The 20,168-nt window shown below is 39.0% G+C and overlaps 1 protein-coding gene across 25 annotated transcripts in view; it reads left to right on the top strand.

The window, feature by feature from the left end:
- The window catches only part of NRXN3 (neurexin 3), a 1,015,491-nt gene that overhangs the window by 309,329 nt on the left and 685,994 nt on the right, over window positions 1–20,168 (top strand). The gene's annotated exons all lie outside the window — the stretch shown is intronic.

Here is a 20,168-nt window from a genome sequence, read left to right as displayed (position 1 = left end):
CTTTAAAGGCCATCTAGTCCAATGCCCCTGAAATGAGCAGAGACATTTTCTACTAGCAGGTTGCTGACTTTGAATGTTTACAGGGATGGGGTATTCACCACTTCTCTGGCAAACCTCTGCCCCTGCCTCACCACCCTTATTGTCAAAAAATTCTTCCTTGTATGTAGTTTGAATATGTGCTCTTTTAGTTTAAAACCATTAACCCTTGTCCTGTTGCAACAGGCCCTGCAAAAAAGTTTGTCCTCATCTTTCTTATAAGCCCTCTTTAAGTACTGAATGGCTGCAATGTGGTAGGTCTCTGCTGACCCTTCTCTTCTACAGGCTGAACAATTCCAAATTTCTCAACCCATCTTCATAGGAGAAGTCCTTCTGCACTCTGATCATCTTTGTGGCTCTCCTCTGGACCTGCTCCAGGGCCTTTCCGTTGGCCTTGTTAAACCATGACGTTCCCATGGGCCCACTTCTTGAGATTGTCCAGGTCCCTCTGCATGACCTCCTGTCCTTCAGGAGTGTCAGCTGCACCACCTATCTTAGTGTCATCTGCAAACTTGCTGAAGGTGCTCCCGGTGCCACTGTCTATGCCACTGATAGAGGTACTGAACAGTCACAGTCCCACTACAGACCCCTGAGGGATACCACTTGTCACTGATCTCCATTTGGACATTGAGCCATTGACCACAGCCTTGTGAATGTGAGCATCCAACCAATTCCTCATCCGCTGAACAGTCCATCCATCAAATCCATCTCTCTCCAATTTAGAGAGAAAGATATTGTGGGGAACTGTGTCAAAGGCTTAGATATGAAAAATGCCTCCTCAAATACCCAGGCAAGTCTAACAAATCAGCTGTGTGGCAGTACTCCCTTAAAATCATTCCACAGATTCCATTTATTTGGAGTGAAGCAGATAAACCTTGATGGTGGTGCTTAAGAATAGTATTGGCATTGTATTTGAACTGGCACAGTCAGGAGCTTCCTTGGTTTTATTGAGACCGGAGTAAGTGCATGGACAGGAGAGTTTTGGTAAGTGTAGTCTACCTTTCAAAAGTCTTTCAGTGATGTGTCCCATGAAAAGGCTTTTTGAGAATTAAAAAAATAGATGCAATAGAAGAAGGTTCTTGCACAGAGGAAGAACTGGTTGGAAGGTAAAAAACAGAATATAGGACTAAATAGTTCCCCTGGGAGGGCCCCAGTGAAGAAGACCTCTGGGATCCATGCTAAGGTCTTAAGCTTCTTTAGTGGAATTATGAATGGAAAGGGATGTGGATGAAGAAGGCAAACATATTGCTGAGAATATGAAAGTATTCAGGTGAAGACTGTCTGCAGAACTGCAGAGGATGACCTATTAATGGTGGATGTCTGGACAAATAAATGGCAGATAAAATTAAATGTGTGTAAACACGAATTGAGGTATATGTATTGGGAGGGAGGGAAAATAATCCAAATAATGCATATGCAATAATGTTTTTTGAGTTGATTCTGATGTTTTATTAAATAATTATTTGAAAATATTTTCTCAGTGGTCAGTACTTGGCAAGTAAGTACATCTAATGTTATACATTTTTAGGAAGGGAATAAGAACAAAACAGAAAATATAATGATGTCATTAAATAAAACCACACTGGACACTGTCATCCTGTCCTTTTAATCTCAGAAAGGGGAGAAGGGCAACAAAGATCATCAAAGGTCATGAGAGAGACTTCTATATAAGAAATGGCTACACAGACTACAGCTCTTTGAACTGATGGAAAAAGGGTATGACAGTGGGGCATAAAATCATGTGTGTTATGGGAGAGGAATCGAAGTGTACTGTCATTCAGTCTCTTTTCAAGTATAGGGAGTAAGTGGTAAGTGGCATCAAAAGACAAAAGCAGGGCAAGCTTCAAGGTATGACAGCAATTAAAGTAATGGAAATCCTTGCCATGGGATGTTATTGTGATTGGAAAAACCTATAGAAGAAAAATTATCGATGATATATAAAATATAAAGACATCAGTTTCTGCATGCAGACTCTCAGAGCCCCCAATAAGTGGAGTCTGTGAAATGGTTTTAGAGGAGTGTTGCTGCATAGCTGTTCTGTTAGACTTGCGTGATATTTGAGGATATTTGAGGATCCAACGTATATGGAGGATTTTATGTTTAAATATTTCCTGGTGCAGCTACACCGTTTCTAGGCTCCCTGCGGTATTTCCAAGTAGATATTCCGTTTACTTTGCCTTCTATTAACTACAAAATGCCACAACCCATCAGAGACCATGATACACATAATCCTTTAGTTGCAAGTATTGAAGAGCAAGATCATGTTCCTGAAGACTTTTACATGGCTGAGGGGGAAGGCAGCAGAGAATCAATTTAGTTTTAAGTTTTGACATACAGGTTTGTGCAGTGATGTGTAGATGTGGAAGTGAGATATTTTAGGAAGAGCTGGAGGAACAGAGACAGACGGTTAGAAAAGGCTGGAATGCCCCGTGTTGGCAAGAGGTGTAATGATGATGTTTGTTTAAATGAAAACGAATGTTGATGTGTGGAGGCACCCTACATTTGAGGAAGTTGCTTTAAGTGAAAAGATGAATCCCAGATGCTTGCAGAGAAGTGCAAAACAGTTTGGCTTCTTTTACCATTTGTAATTACTAAGCCCCCCAAAACAGTTGATCAGAAATGAGGATATTAGAAGCAGTTTTACAGCTGTGCATATTGAGCTGCATTGCAAAAAGATTTATCTTTCAGTACAGAAGATATTTCCGTGTATGGAATTGGGAATTCTGTAGAAGTTTGGAGGGAGATTTCCAGTAGGAAAATCTCTCTAGATCAGTATGGGCTGTGATAGCAACAGATGACTCTTGGGCCTTAACTTGGTTTTGGGGATCTTTCCATCCATGACTAATATTCACACAATGATTATTTATATTATTTTCGCTGTGGTTGTAACTGTGGAAGTAACTGTTAAGAAGGTTTATTACTGCCCAACTGGACCCTTTTGCTGAGCACTGAATCTGCATCGAGTTGACTTTTACAGGAGACTTAAAAAACAAGGAGCATTTTTTTACTTCCTCAAAAAGGTGGACTGGTGCTGTGTAAAAAAGGGATGAAAAGCGTCTACCCTACTGGGACAAACTCCAGAGAATAACAGATATTAGAAACAGTAAACACCTGTCAGGTCACCATGTCCATCTTCTCCCACCAGGAGGGCCATTGTTCCCTTCAGTGTATTAACTTGGAAGCGTTTCTGCAAAAGTCGTTTGCCATGGGACTGTGATTGTCATTTTCTGTATTCAGTTTGCTGCTGCTAAAGATGTCTTAAGGACAAGTAAGACTTCTCCTTACACATTAGTTTCTTTGCATTTTGGGTACTCGGACTTAACAGTAAACATATATAAAAACAAAAAACAACTAAATTGTAAAGAATTATTATTTGGAGAAAGAGATGTATTGGCACTATTTATTTCATTATTATAGACATTGTCAACTAATAAATCATGAGAAAAACTATTAAAAGTTATCCAACAGACAAGTGGCAGGATCAGGAATACAAGTCAGAAAGCATAACACCTGATCTGTTGCTTAACTCAGCAGAATACAAATGCCTGCTACTCAGAGTGAGTCTGCAGTCATATGTCCTATTCCTAATTGAGTGATCTGTGGCATGTAAGGGTTTCAAAATGTCAGAGAATTTTAAGGCCCTATACCCAGCTAGCTCAGCCTTCAGGTAATTGTCTAATTATCCCCACTTATAAGTGGTTTGAGAATGTTCATAAGCAACAAACATCAAGCCTCACTTTCTTCTACTTCCCCATGTTAAATATGATAATTTGGGGCCTCTCTTGAGGGTTATATTTTAACCATCCTTGGTGTGAAGGCATTAAAAGACAATCTATTACTTTCCTTGGCAAGTTGCTGTGATGTTTAACTGCTCCCTACTACAAAAGAAATTGGGCCTTTAATCTGGAATTTGTCTGACAATGGCTCCTGAACGTTTATTGTTGTGACACAGTTTTCAGCTGGAACAAAGATCTTTCAGAAATCTGCTACAATCAAGTCCTTTCTTTATTTGTCTTTTGAAAAACTAAAGCAATGGAGCTCCTTGTCTTTTGCTGTAAAGTATTTGTTCTTGTTCTCAAATCATGTTGAAGCTACTTGATATGTTCTTTGCAATTTTTAAGATTCCTTTCTTTAAGAAAAAGTAGGCATTAGAATATACCTAGAGTTAAAGTACGTATGGTGTCAATGCTGCATATTGTTTATATTACTCATTTTTCCTGAGGCTGAACTGCCCTTTTGCCTATAGCACTTTACTGGAAGCTCACATTTTCTCCTCTGATGTTTCCTGAATTATTTTCAAAGGTGCAGCTCCCATGCAGCTTCCTCTTCCTGGTTCATGGCCTGTCTTCCATGTTTGTAAGCTTATATAATTTAGTATTCAAGTGTTTTAGAAGCTGCTTGGATTGAATGGGCCTGGACTTCTATGCTCTATGAATCACTCTGTATGACTGATCTGACATTAAGGTTATTTAGTGATCTGCCAAACTTGGTGTTGCCTTCAAGTATCAGCTTCAGTGCTTTTTATGTTTACTCCTAGGTATTTGATAGGATATTTAATACTATTGTATCAAACATGGATTATTATGGTAGCATTAGAAATGTGTCTTTTCAGTAATGATACCCCACTGACAAATACTTCTTGAGAGTTGTCAGCTGAGAACATCTAATATTATGTCCTGTTTTGTTCTTGTATGCTGTTTATTTAAGCAAAGCTGTCTTCTAATGTTCAATCAAAGGTCTTAAAAAATGTTTCATCTCTACTTTTACCATTGTCATTCAAATTATACCAGGTTTACTTAACAGAAACTCTTTTTACACAGGAAGGTCTAATGATATTAAGTATTTTATTCCTCTAATGTTTTTATTAAGCACTTCAAATAGAAGCTGTTGTGCTATTTCCTCCAGGGTTGAAGTTTCCTGCAGGCTAAACCCTTCTACAGTTACACATCTTGTCCTGTTTGGCTTTTTAAAGCATTCAAACAACATTATCATTCTTTTATTCTTCTGTTATCTTTCTGTTATTCAAGACTAAAAATAAACCTCAGTGGATCAGAAATCTTCTCATTCAACTCTTTTAAGATTTAGGAGCAAGTGACCCAAGTCTGTGAAATTGAAAATAAAGCGTATTTATTCCTGGTAGCTGATCAATGTCCTGTTTTAATATCATGGAGTGCAAAATACTTTGTCATCTTCTTCTGATATAAGCACTTAGGTTCTTCATGTATTTATATCTGACAGAAAAAAAATGTTGCATACTTCACAAATTTTGTAAGCTGAACCTTTTAAAAAAAAACATTGCCTTCCTGCTGTTATGATGGACTTCTGTATCGAGATAACTTTTTTTAACTACTAGTGCATCCTATAGTGATTTGAAGACTTCATGGTTCATTGGATCACTAGGAAACATTACACATTACTTCCAAACTGAATAGTTGTGATTTGGCTATATGGTTATGTTTTCATCTCCTAAACTAAGGCAGATCTCTGTCAGATGGAGATTCCTGTAGCATGTAGATTTGGATATGTTTGTAACCTGCCATTGGGTGCAATAGATGGAATTTGTTGGATAGCTCACCCAGTATAGTATAAGATTGAGGTTTGAATCCACTGCAGTAATTTTTTCTGCTCTTTGAAGTTTTTAAACTTATTTTAAAAGACACAGGCAAGATATCAGGCTACAGTATTATTAGATGGTTTCACTAATTCTGTATACGTACTCAGTGCCTTTTCTCTGTACTTTTTTGAGAGTTTCCTACTCGGACACTGAAGAATCACAATTAGGTCTCTTCACAACTGCTTTACAAAGGCATTTCATGTTCAATTGGTTATGCACCAAGGCATGCACACGTTTTTCATAGTCACCATTTGGAAGGCTTAGATACGGTTCCCACTGTGTGAGAGTTGCTTACAGTCTTTGATCCTAAATCTATAATCTGGCACTGGGCTGAGCTGAAATAATGTGTCTCAGTATATGTTATTATATGCATGTCAAAGTGATAAGTAAACTGAATTTTAGCTATCTTATTGTTCTTTTCCAGAAACCACCTTAGGTGTCATGACTGCTTTGCAATATCTGGAAGTTGCTCAGTGGTTGTAGCTCAGTCGTGCTGGGACTGAATGGTTTTTGGCAATGTCCCTTTCCCCAGTGTGCAGCCTCAGTCTGTCTTTCTCTAGCACCTGGAAAGCTTTATTAATAACACTTCTTCCATAAAATTAGAAGAAAAATACACTTGTTTGCATATTTTCTCTTATTGCCCTTAATTTTTTTTTCATGCAAGGGATCTTAGAACATTGAAATGAGCCACCAGTTTTAAGTTTTTGGTAAGTGGTGGTACAAGATGATCCTTACATTTTATTGTGTCATTGGAAACTGTCTCTTGCAGTTTGCTACCTTGCACTTGCTATCTAGTCACTTCCCTGTCCACACCAGACTCTTGAACATGTAATAATCAATATTAATTGTATTTATAGTAGTAATAATGTAATAGTAATGTTCCATTAATGGCATAGATTTTATGCTCAGTCTGGGAAAATGAAACTTGTTTTTAGAAGACAGTTACTATGTGTTTTATACCTCTTACAGGAACATGCAAGCAAGCATTGCAGGCTGCAATTAACACTAGGGGGTTTATTTTCTTGCTTCAAGCTAATTTGAGTGTTTAAGTTTCAGGGTCTAATACTTCTACATAAACAAGGAATAATGTGGCAAGAGGCTGATGGTCTGCCTTTAAGAGGCATGTTAGGCTATATAGGACAAAACTAGTTTGTAGCACAGTGCAGTAACAGCAGTTCAGAACTTTTGTCTTCTTAGGAGCTTTGTGAGGGACTAACAGGATCTTGGACAGATGTCTGCAACCCATCTTTCCTTTTGGAAGCTCTTGAAAATAATTCTTACCCTTATTAATACCTATTGATAGACCTGCATGCAAATGATGGGTTTGCAGTAAGAATTGTCAGGCTTGTGGCTTTCAGAACAGCATGAGATACTTGTGCTTTGAAGGGCAAAGAAATCGTGTTTTAAAACCATACAGACTCTACTGACAGTGACTGAGGAGTTAGGGAAATAACTTGGCTGTTTTGGTTACTATTTGTATTGCTCCCAAAGCAAAATGAGGAAGTGTGCAGTAGCTGAAAAATTCAGCCCTTTCGAAGTGTGGTGCCCTCTGGGAAGAAAGAGGAAAAAAAGAACATAATATACTATAGAAAACAGTAGCACTTCCAATGGGCTGTAACCATCATCACTAATCCTCTCCTTTTGAGCGCCTTGTGTATGAAGGACCCAAGCCAAGCGGAACAATGACTGCCTGGGAATGGCAAGACACAGTGATGCTGGGATGCATCATGGGCTGAACATACATTCTCCAGCAATGTACTTTTCAGCATTTTCCTCTTAATATTCTGCACATGGTGCTTTGTATGTTATTGTTGTGGGGGTTTCTTTTTCTTATTTCCCTATTTGAAATAGTAAAACATTCAGACCTGATATTGAGTTACTTGAGCTTGGAACAGGACTGTAGGCAATAACGTGCCCAACTCAGTATAGCTTATCTTCGAAATATTCCACTTAAAAGCCCCTGTTGTCATTTTCTTTGCTTCCTCCCTTGTCTGTGCTCCTTTCAGTTTTGACCATGCCAAGGTGACAGAAAAAGAAGTGTATGAAGGAGCATGCTCAGATCTTGCTAAGTCCCATTCAGCACACAGTCCAGTACAGCAAATTTAGTTGCAACTTCTGAACTGAAATCTTACTTCTAGATATACTGGAGGGTGTGGAAAGGCTGAATTTTCAGTCAAAAGGATTCTAGTGTAATCTCACCTCCACCAGTCTTTTCTCTAGGAAATGGTAACTCCATCCTCATGTAGAGTGTTTGTCATGTTTTAACCCCAGCCAGCAACCAAGCACCACGCAGCCAGCTAGGTCAGGTAGAGAATCAGAAGGGTAAAACTGAGAAAACTTGTGGGTTGAGATAAAGACAGTTTAATAGGAAAAGCAAAAGCCACACATGCAAGCAAAGCAAAACAGAGACTTAATTTACTGCTTCCCATGGGCAAGGAGGTGTTCAGCTATCTCCAGGGCAACAGGGCCCCATCACACATAGTGGTTTACTTGGGAAGACAAACGCCATCACTGTTTGGATGTCTTCCCTTTCCTCCTTCTTCCCCCCACTTTATATATTAAGCATGATGTTATATGGTCTGGAATGTCCCTTTGGTCAGTTTGGGTCACCTGTCCCAGCTGTGTCCCCTCCCAACCTCCCATGCAACCCCAGCCTCCTCACCAGTGGGGCAGTACAAAAAGCAGAAAAGGCCTTGGTTCTGTGTAAGCACTGCTCAGCAATAACAAAAACATCTCTATCCTATTGACTCTGTGTTCAGCACAAATCCAAAACATAGCTTCCTGCTAGCCACTGGGAAGAAAATTAATGCTATCCCAGCCAAAACCAGCATAGTATTTAATTAAAAAGATATGCTCTTGCTTTGTGAGCTACTTTCAGGAGAAGAGAAGGATAACTGTTACCAGAATGACAAGCAGTTTGTTGGTTGCACACTTGCCTGAGAACAGAATGCATGTGGGGATCCACAGGTAGATGATGTGCATTTTTCCAATGCTAACCATAAACACACTTAAATTTACTGTCCTGGATAAACATGGGTTGGGCATCTGTCAGTGGGTGGTGAGCAATTGTGATGCATCACTTGTCTGTCTTGAGTTTTATTCCCCTCTCTTTTGTTGTCTCCTTTTTCACTTTATTATTATTATTATTATTTTATTTCCATAATTAAACTGTTCTTATCTCAGCCTACACGTTTTACTTTTTATTTTATTTGTGATTCTCTTCCTCATCCCATTGGGTTGGTGTGTGTGAGCAAGTGACTATGTGGTGCTTTGTTGCTGACTGGGATTAAACCACAACATCGTAGCCTAAAAGTCACAGGTGAAGAGACAAGTACCCATATACACATGTACACACATACAGTAGTGTGTGTACAGGTACTGTTTAAAAATAAACCCCTATATATGCATAGTAGCTATTAATAGAGAGACCACTGTTCAAATCTATTTGTGAGTATGTAAATACATATGGCTTCTTATGCATGTATGGACAGTAATGAATATGTTTATGTAAATGCAAATATACATAGGTACATCTTGGCAAACAAATATAGCATGTAGATTGATTACATGTCCAAACATCAGCCACCAGTCCTACACTGAGAAATATAGATGTCCTTACTTCCAGGATTTTTTTTAAGTTTTGTGACTATGTCAGCCATTTCCTCTTATTCCCTTCTTTTTTCCTTCAGTGGCCAATATAGCTCACAGACAACCTTTTTTGGTATTTTAGAAAAAGAATGGCTGACTGATTTCTATGTATTTTACTATTTTTGACAACACCTGCTCTGTGCAAGGAAAATAAAACTGCCATAGAGGAGACACAGTAGGTTCTTTGAGTGCCACATAGGTGGAACAATAATTTCTATATCCTGGTTAATGTGGTCTGGGTAATAACCAGAGCAGAACCCCATTCTCAACCCACTCCTTCAAAGTAGGTGAGTTCAGAAATGGAAGTTCACCATGTTCTGGGACTGTTTACTGCTGACAGAGTAGTGTCTCAATGCTCAGTAAAGGTAGGAAAAGGTTGTTGGGACTTAAATGACTAAAATGGATGGAAAGTCTAGCTAAACAGAAAGGTTTAGAAGAATTTTGGCCAAACGCTGATTAAGGCCCATTTTGTTTTTTGCTAGTATTTAAACAGTGTAATCTTAAGATCAGCTATAGTTCATTCTTAAACAGTAAGATAGTACTGAGCAAAACAGAAAAATGTAAGTGTTGTAAATTAGGCCTGTATCAAATAAGCTTTCTTAGATGTGAGATCAGTCTCCCTTAGATGTAAAACTGAGCTCCACACAGTGGAGATAGGAACCCCATGCCTCAGTGAATTAAAATGGCATTGTAGTAAAAGTGAACAAACTGAGGGACAGGTTTATTGCCATTCAATATTTACATTACAAGATTTTGAAGCTGAAAGAGATGAATCTATGTCACCAAAATATTTCCTCCGACTATTTCTTAGGTACGTGGTAGTAATTAGGAAGAAGGGATGTTGTTTCTTACCATCTATTGACTTGTATGAATTCAGTTCCCTCTGTTTTACTTTCTCATTCCGTAAATCTGAGGGAGTGGGAGATAATGCAATATTAAATAAATTAATGCCAAGACACTAATAGTCACAGAGTAACTTAAAATATTCTGTAGAAATTTCTTATAGAAAGTGTTTCCACAATGGAATAATGTATTTTTTCCAGCTCTCTTTGGGAAAAACCTCCTTTTTTGGTTTTGGATGTTGGTTTTCTGTTGTTGTTTTGTTTTGTTTGGTTGGTTTTTTTGAAAGAAAAAATACATAGTGATAGGTGGACTTCAGAGACAGTATTGAGAGTTTTGAAAGCTTTCTGTGTTTTGCAGAATCAGGCCTACTGTGTAGGGAAACCAGCTAATCAGGTACCTCTTTTGTCTGGTGCTCAGTGCTGACTCCAGTCCTCACCTCTCTCCTTACCAAAGAGCTCTCTCTGCTCCTGATTGCAGCAGCCTACCTACTTTGAGAAGGAAATGTAGTCTGATGCTGGATTGGGTGCTCAGGCCCTCATCTGCCTCCTGTTTCTGCTTCTAATTTCAGTGCTTCCACTGGAACATGTCACCCTTGTTTGTTTTTTTTTTCTTTCTCCTTTCATGTGCTTTCCTTAATGGTCTCTCACTGTGGCAGCAGTTCAGGCTGCACTGACTGCTTCCCTATCCCCTCTTGTGCCCCAGAAGCTGCTGGACTTACACTCCATGCATGCAACTTCCAGGTCAAATAAGGGATGAAGGTGAAGTTCTGTCAACAGCCCTGGTGGATGCTGGTAGTGCCACTGGGCTCTTTCCATGTATGAATACTCTTCCCCTAGAAACCTGTAAAGATGGTTGGGGCAAGGAAGATGGTTTTGTCAGGAAGGTTTTCTCTGAAGACCAGATGGAAGCATATGAGCTGGTGAGGGGGAACCATTCCATTCCCAGCCTTCCTTAATTGGTCTTAGACAGTGTTGCACTATGTACTAAAGTGACTGCTGCAACTGGGTAGCTTCTGACAGAAGATAGATATTTACTTTTAAAATTTTTTCCCGCCTCTTCCTTTCATTAGTACTACAATCTGTAGAGCTGGAGATCACAGGTGAGAGAGTTTTTAGAGACACATAATGAACTTATGGTTCTTTTTGTCACATGAAGATGGGGATTATAAGAAGACAGTATTTTTCTCTCGATGTCTCTTGCAAGTAGGGAATAAATTATATTCCCTGCCCTGTACAGCAAATATTCAAGAAAGTACTTAGCTCATCACCTCCCTATTTTTGTACAACATAAGGCCCAGCTGAGATAAATGTTTGGGAAATCCTCCTGTGGAGGGTTTGAACTTTGTTCCATGCCATGGAATTTGAATAGAGATGAGCAAAGAGATCCTGGAGACATGTCAGTGTTGGCAGGTTTTTGCACAGGGCAACAAGAGAGGCATTAAAAAGTTTAGAATCCCATGGTATTTGGTCTAGACATACGGAGGCAGGTCCTCCTCCTCACCAGTCCATCTTACCTGTGAAGTGTGCTGTGACAGATGGTGTCAGCTGTGGGATGGTGCCGTCCTGCCAATGGCACTTCTCCAGCATACCCAGAGTGTCTTTGCCTCCCTCACAGGAAGAGAACCTAGCTGAAGGTATGCCTCTTTCTTTGGCTGACATTGCAGTTGGAAGGAAACACCAGTGCCCCTAAGACCTTTGTGCCAAGGCTGAGGGAGGGAGACATATGCTGGGATGCAGCACCCTCAGGTGTTATCATCCAGCTACAAACAGTGACACCATCCTGCTTCAGTGGCACCCCTTCAAGTTTGTAGAGTTAGTCTATGCAATACTAAATAAAAATACTTCCTCTCTTGCTCTAATCACATTGCTATTTGAGCAATGCTCACTTTTAGGCATGTGTTCTCCCATATGTAATGGTAAATATTTTCAATTTGTTTTTTGCTGGACAAATGACAAAAACATAGAAAACACCACTGTGGTTGGCACAATTGGCTTAGCACATTGGAAGCCTCAGCAGTGAGACTAATGCTTGCCTGGCATATGGAGACTGAAACATCTTCTTGTACCTGCCAGGGATATTCTAGTGAAGCAGGCTCAAGGCATACTGGCTAGAGAAGATAGGTAGTGGAGAAAAACTGCATACCTGTGAGCGAGCAATATCTATTCAGTATTTTCACAGAAGACGTTAAACAACAGTAGTGTTCTCATTAAAACACATTTTATCACTGAAGTGTAAAGCTGAGTGAAATTAAGAGTTTCTGTTCCAAAGGAGTTCCTCTAGCCAACATTTGTTTTCATTGCTGCTGGTGAGAATTTTTTTTTTTTTAAATGGAAATCCATCAAATCTTCAAAACTTAATCAATATGTAGTATTCTGATATTTTCTGATTCAAGTTATTTCATATTGATTATTGAGCTGACCCCAAATACTCTGGAGCCAGTTTAACAAGAACTGTATTTTCTTGTCCAGTTCAGTTCCATGTGGTAGCTGTCCTATAGCACCCTTGTGCCCATTCTCCCATAGGGACCAGACTATATGATTGAGCTGCTTTGTGGCAAAAGCAGTCATGTGTCTCTGCTGAGGTCAGGTGGGACACTGACATTATGTCATGTAAAAGCATTTCCCCAGGGAACGCAGACCAGAGGTAAAAATGGGGATCGCTATTGACAGTAAATGCAATGCCTGGAAAATACTGGTTTATGTTATGGTAAGTTCATGCAGAAGTTTTCTGTTAAGTTTGATGAAACTAAACTTGCCATTTTGGGTTGTTACGGCTTGAAGTGAAGCATTTCATTGCTAATTCTCTGCTCGGGAAATGGAATTCTGTGTTAGAAAGCTGTCCTGATGGAAACATTCACCCAGCCATACTAAACAGATCTGTTTCCTGAGATAGGTCTTTTGTACTTGCACAACCTTAGGTGGATTTGAAATACAATGCAATCACTAAGTGGAGTTTTATTTGCTAAGTCATTGTCTGATACAATTTTCAATGTCTTGTGTAATAAAGTTCAAGCCTTAAATGATCAATGGGGGCATCCTAAAATAATTCCTCTCTGCCTTTCAGATGAAATCCTTAAGACACTTGACAGTAATCATTTCCTCACTTACTCATCACTGAACCAAGCTAGACAGATTTAGCTTGTGCTTGCTAGACAAATCTGAGATTTCAGGATGCACTTGGGAGGAGCAGAGTATTCTGTAACTGGTGAATGTCTATATAAGCTTAATACTGAAATGAATGTAATTGAAGTCAACTGCTGTGTTCTGGTAAATAAGCTGCTGTGATGATGATTTTTTTTTTCTTTGAGCTCTCAAACCTTCATTAGCTAAGAAGGTCATTTGTAAATTTAAGCTCTTAAAATCTGTGAGATGTCAGAATTGTGTTAATATAAGGTTTATTCTTCCTTTCTGTGCATCAAATGCTAGAAAAGTCTTTAGCTGTGGAAAATTTGCCCTTTCACATGTTCCTCTGCCCACCCAACACAGACTCATATAAAATACAACTGGAATGAACCATGAGAGGTTATCTAATCCCTTATGCTTCCACCATCCTGAAACAAAATTGATGACATCTGAGTCTCGACAAATATTATTTTAGCTTGTAATTAAAGGTTTCCAGCAATGGCTGCTCCTCAGGCAATCTTTTCCAGTGCTCTGCTGTTCTTAAATTAAAAAAGCTTTTCCTAACATCAGTTGTAACACTTTCTTGCTGTAATTTTTGCCAATTATTTCTTGGCCTTTTCAGCATAGATACAAAGAAGAGATTGTTCCGTTCTGCTTTGTAGCAACCCTTTTCTATTTGAACACTGTTATAATCTCTCCTTTCAAACTTTCTTTTCTTTTCTAGAGCCCTGGTTATTCTTCTTGCTCTCATCAGGACTGTTTCCAATAATTCCACTCCTTTCTTGAAGTGCAGTTCTCCAAACTATACATGATTTCTAGAGGAGTACAGCACTATTTCCTTCTCTGCCTCCATACATTCCAGAATGCACCTTTCAATCATTGGATGCACCAATGAATGATTTTCTGTGTCTAGCTGTTAAGTGTTTATTTCTTCTGTCTTGTTTTACCTCTGCACTGCGTAGGCTCAGTGTAGAACATAGGATTTCCTCATTATTGTTTATGGATGAATATTTGTGTACTACAGACATATCTTCTCTATGTCCTTCTTATATGCAGAAACAAATCCAAGATACAACTTGCTTTTCATGGCTACCATGAGGTATGACTTTGTCTATGGCCTTAAACAATGTACTGTGACACAGAGGAACACGTGAGAAGCATCACAGCTGACCATCTTGGCTTCCTTGTTCTGCAGCTTTTATTCTTCTCTGTTACTAGGCCAAATGGAGGTTGAATATAACCTAAATAAGAGGAAAGTTCAGTTTGTGTGCCTGAATCCACAGTTAAATGCCTTAAACACTTTGCTGTATTTATTCTCTTACAGATTTTGGCTAATGAGCACTTCTGCAAAACCAATTCCATGATCTCAAATTGACCACCACGACGTGAGGAATATATTTTAGAAAATATTGAGTTTAGGTGACTTTTTCACCATTGCTTAGAAAAATCTGTGGGAAAGTGATATTTTAATAAATCCAGAAATGATACCTTATTTTCTGTGATCCCCTTCTTCACTTATTGAAGAACTTGAAGTTTCTGTAGCAAGGAAAGAAGAGGATTTGATCCTTCCATCACAAAAGAGTATTCATCCTCGAATAATAGTTCATGCTACGGCCAATTCTACTTAATCTTACTGCCACCCATGCTGTGCCTTTTGTTAGCTGGGGAAACTGCTTTAGTCTTTGAGACTAATGCAGAATCCTTCAGAGCAAGAGATGCATTTCTCTTTCAACTATATAAAGGTTTCTGCCCCCTCTAGACAGTGTGATCCCTTTTATTTCCACAAATAAATATATATAATTTCTGATATTCCCATCATGTTTTTCACGAGATGTAGTTGTGGGGTCCTCAGTAACACCACAATGGCCTCATACCCATGCCTGGCCATATGCAGGCTCCATGGCTACTGCCATATCACTGATGGCCCTGCAGCCTTTGTGATATCACTTCTTGGATCAAAGGACAGTTGTGACCACAGTGAAATCCTGGGTCCTCTGTTTTCTGTATCTGTTAAGGAAACATTCTCAGTAAACCAGCTGAAGAAATTCCACCGAACCTTTTTCAGTCTTTTTGTTGCTGGCACCTTGAATCCCTTTCTCCTTATATCCTACTTCAGGGAGTGCTTCTCTGTATCTTCCTGCAAGTCTTCTGAAACTAAATCAATCTCTTTTCTCTTCTGCAGTTTTCCATAAAACTGGAAGTTATTCAGAGCCTATAATTGATTTGTAAGGTGGAAAAAAAATAAATTAGGGAATCTGGAAATAGTTCTGCATTATTGTTTAGGTGTTCTACCCACCCTGCTCCTATTTTTAGTTGGGTGTTAAGGAAGCTTTCCCATGTGACCATCTAGGAGCCGCTCTGGCAGGTACACTCACAGCATTTAAGCTAGGTAGAGGCCCCTTCGCAGCTACACACACCACTCTCACAGCTGGGAAACACAGGTTTCCTTACCAGCTTGACCTGAGGTTTCCCATAGCAGATCCTTAAAATAATTTTACCTTGGTGCAATAACTAAATAACAAAATAACAGGGTACCTCCATGGAGGGACCCTGAACAAAGCACTCACAGTCTAAGTGGACCAAAGTCTGGGGTTTTCGGCTCCTGCTATGTCTCTGAGTGTCTGGTCACCTGGCTGGGCCAGGGGTCCTGTGCTCTTTGTTGTGCAAAGGGCCAGCACTAGTTCGTGGCCTCTTGCCTCAGGCTCCTGCCACCCAGAGCTCAAGCTCAACCCGCAGCTTGCACTGCAGTGGCACACTGAGCTCCCTGCACTGAGTATATTCCTCAACGCTGAGTGAACACGTATTCTTTGTTAAACATAATTCAGATGAAATGGAGGATTGCATTACTTTACTCAGCATAGCACAAATCGTATTTGAGTCTTATTTGTGTGGTTTCAGTTACTTTTCATCAATGTTCAATGTATTGTTTTTCATTACAGGTAAATTAACTTTTTCAGTGTAGGGAATGGTGATTGTGTTTGTTTATTATCTGATTACAGTTGTTATCCCAGTGAACAAGTGTAGCAACTTTAGTTGCCCATCGCTGAAGCCTTGGATTGCTTCATAGATAGTCTGCCCCAAACAGAATGTAAAGTGCTTTTAACTGGTGTGTTTGTTCCTACTTGCTCATCAGAGCAGGCTAGGAAAACACAGTTCTGATAAACCAGTGGGTAAACTGTAATTTTTTTAAGCTGCAGAAACTTGTCTGGTTCAGTGCAGGTGCCTTTAAGGAAGTCTCAGAAAGGCTCTAGTCTGAATGTCTTGCAGTTATCCCTTCTGAGAATTGATATGGACAGTTAGTGAAGGGGGCAGCCTGTGACAGAAAAAAACAATTAGTGATACATAGAATAAAATAGGTGAAAAATTTGGCTGAACTTTGAAAAGGGCTCTTCATAGCTAGCTAAACATATGCAGCCTTCAAGTTATTGCTCTTTTCCATGGTGGTCATCTAATTTGCCAGGCGATCAACAGCCATTTCCCTTTGGAGCATCCCTGCATCCAGCCTGCACTGGAGATCATATTTCCTCCTTAACAGCACCAACTTTGAGAGGAATTTTTATATTGGCCACTGACCAAGTCTAGCACATCATTTTCCCTCACTTTTTGTCGCTGCCTCTCTATCTGCAACTTCACTTGATTGCAAAGAGATGCTTTTCATCATTGTGAAAAGCCATCTGATTAGAGCTCTCATTAACCCATGAGTGAAACTTCTTATAAGTTTAGCTGGAGAAATTCCTTGAATGCTTCAGAATTGCAAAGTTGCCATTTTTAAGAAACCTCAAAATTAGATTGTCTATTTGTTTTAGCTCTGCCTAAAACAAACTCATCTTTCTCAGCAGATTATAGGAAACACAATTTAATGTATATTTTTTTTCCCCTCAAAATGTCTCAGATGTCATGAAATTCTCCTGCTGATTATCAGGTCCATGTGTATTTGGACTATCCCATCCCTGACCATCCATTTATACTGGTCAAATTCATTAAGCAAAGGCATTGAACAGTTAATATTCCTTTTTGAAAGATTGTTTAGAAGCAGTCCTCATGGAAAAGGAAAACCCAAATTTTTTATTATTCTTGTTTAATTTTTGGAATATAAAGCAATTTAAAGATTGGAGGAATGGCGGTTACTTTTCAAATGCTCTGTGCATAGCTTTTGCTAGTAATTTCTTTTCCCCTTTCTGTTTTCCACCTTCCTTCCCAAAATAACTGTAAGGTAGATGTGTATGTCTGTATCAAGAATCATGTCCTTGACTCCCTCAGACCTTTTCTGATACCAATATCGGACACGGGATGAATTCAAGCTTGTCTCTGTTTGAACAGGTGAGGTTGTGTTTGTTTAGGAAGCATCTGATAAAAATGGGCACTGTTTTATTGCTTGCTTTCTTCTCATTTGCTATAGAAACCATGTCCCTGAGTGACACTATGTTCAAGTGAGGGACAGCACTCTGGGTCAGTCATGGCCTCATTTGGAGTTAGAGGTGTGGGTTGCAATCAGCATTCTGCCATACTGAAAAACCTTCAAATTAGTTCAGAGGTTGCTCATGCCACTACAAGGTAGGAAGTGCTATGCAGATTTTTCTGGTGGCAGAAAGCTTTCTTGGTGAAACTTGAAAATTTTTCTTCTCTGGCTTGCAGCAGTAACTCTAAGAAACTAGTTCTTGAAGCTTATATATTTGAACTATAGAATCAAGTTTTTTTGTCCAAGACTTTTTACTTGCCTTCATTTTTAATGGTATGTTGCAAGGTAGGATCACAAACACATGAAAATATAAAACAACTTCACTGAAAGCACTGGTGACAAATGAGACCAGAATTGACAGCAGCATCTACTCCTTTACCAGGCAGTTTTAACAGTTGGGAAGGATGTGTTTCATCTGTCCTGGAAACTGCACTGAAGCATCTGGTGATTTCATTAAAACACAAAGATTCATAGGTTATGAGGCCAGAAAGAGCCATTATGATAATCTAGGCTGATTTGCTATATAATTAATTCCTGTCTCACTGTATCTTTTAGAGAAAACAAGATACTATTTTAATTTAAAATTTGCCAGTAGCAGAGAACACACCATAACCTGTAGTAAATTATTTCAGAAGCAAATTACCTCATGTAAAAATAAGTCATAATATTTTAAAATGTGAATTTCTTTAACTTCAGTTTTTAGCCTCCAGATTCCACTGTTCCTTTGTCACATGAACTGAAGAACCCTCTATTGCCACATTCCATTTTCTGCACAGGTACTCACAGATTGTAATCGGATCACCTTTTAACCTCTACCTATTAAACAGACTGAATTTGAATGTTCTTCACTATGGGACATGCATTCCAGTCATTTAATTATATTCCCTTTTTTTCATTCTTGAACCTTTGGTTTAACAATTGAACTGTGGTTATCAGGAACTGCCTTAGCATTTCTCTGTTCTTGCCAAGGATTTACTTTAGTTTTACACCCAAGGATTATTTTTATCCTTTTCTTTTATTGTGCTGAAAGTTCTGGTGTACCTGATTATATGTCAAGATATTAATGCCCAAATGTGTCTTTCAATAATACCTCAAGTCAGCTATGGAAATAGTTACATTTTTTTCCTTAAACACAGGTGCTTTTTAGATTTCTCAAGCTAGGATTTTTTTTCTTAAGAAAATAATTTAGAACAACAAACACTTGAATAATGGAGATTCTGATTGGGGTGGATCTGTTTCTTTGAAAAGATTGAATTCAGAAATCTTGTATCTATTCAACAGCCTTTATCTTCTCTTCCTCAGGTCTTCCTTTGTGCTTGCTTTCTTGGTCTGTCCTTTCAAACTTGCTCTCAGATTCTTCATTGTTCGTGACTTTCTGGTTTACGACTTTAGTATCAGTTTGTGTACTTGGTGTTCATTTTTCGTTCTGGTTCTTTTTGACCCTACTTCCATGACCTCCTGTGGCAGCAAGCTCCAGAAGTGCACTACCTTCTGTGTAAATAAGTACTTCTAAAAATCCATTTTAAACTGACTTCATACAAGTTTCAGCGAGGACCACTAGTTCTATTACTGCTGGGTTTGGCACAGAGCAGTTCTACATTAACCTTCTCCATCTTCTATGAACTTCAATCCTATTTTTCCCAGTGCTCTCCAAGTATGAGCATTTTCAGGCTATCCTTGTAAAGTATCCTGCTCCATCCTCTTAGTTTTTCTATTTATTTTCCTCTTTTTCTTTGAGAAGCAGAGACGGGACTTCATGCAGTGCTCAGAACTAAAGTCTGACTGAGGTGCACATTATTGTCTGGCAAGAGTGGAGGCTGTAATGCACACCCTTGTTGTGTCAATGAAAGCACGTGTATGGTCTGTCTAATGAGAGCATTTGACATGGTTAATCCATATCCATACAATGAAACCAGTACAGTTCCCAAATTTGAAAGTTTATTTTAGTCCTATTGCAGCTATTAATAGACTTGATGTTTTTGAAGCCTGCGTGAGGGCAGAGCACTTTATTGGGAATTGAAGTAAAACAAGTTACTGTGGGTCAATACTGTCCTCTGCTGGGAGGAACTACAGCTTTGTGCCATGTCTCCAAATGGGATTTAATAGCTGGCTTCTCCTTTCGCTCTGTGTTTTGCCTTTGCGAAGGAAAATCTGATGCTGTGCTGACTGCACTGGGGAAATTCTCCTTTAATGCTTAGCAAAAGCTGGAAATTCTTTGCTTACTATGAATGCGGTGAATTGTGATTTCATTTACTTTTTTCATCCTGAAGTCACCTAATTTAGAAGCTTATCCCTCATTCTCTTCTCTCACCTTTTAATATTTACTGCGTGCACATTTCTCTGACTTCCCTGTCCTAATTGTAGAATTAACAATGCATATCTACTTTCCCTTCTTTTTTCATAACAAATTGATGACAACTCATCCTGATAGCATTTTGAAAGCAGA

The sequence above is a fragment of the Manacus candei genome, unplaced genomic scaffold, assembly GCF_025592945.1.
Source record: "Manacus candei isolate 608988 ecotype Guabito, Panama unplaced genomic scaffold, ASM2559294v1 h1tg000067l, whole genome shotgun sequence".
Taxonomy (NCBI): Eukaryota; Metazoa; Chordata; class Aves; order Passeriformes; family Pipridae; genus Manacus; species Manacus candei.
Note: the sequence above shows the minus strand (reverse complement) of the source record. Positions and strands in the feature narration are given on the sequence as shown.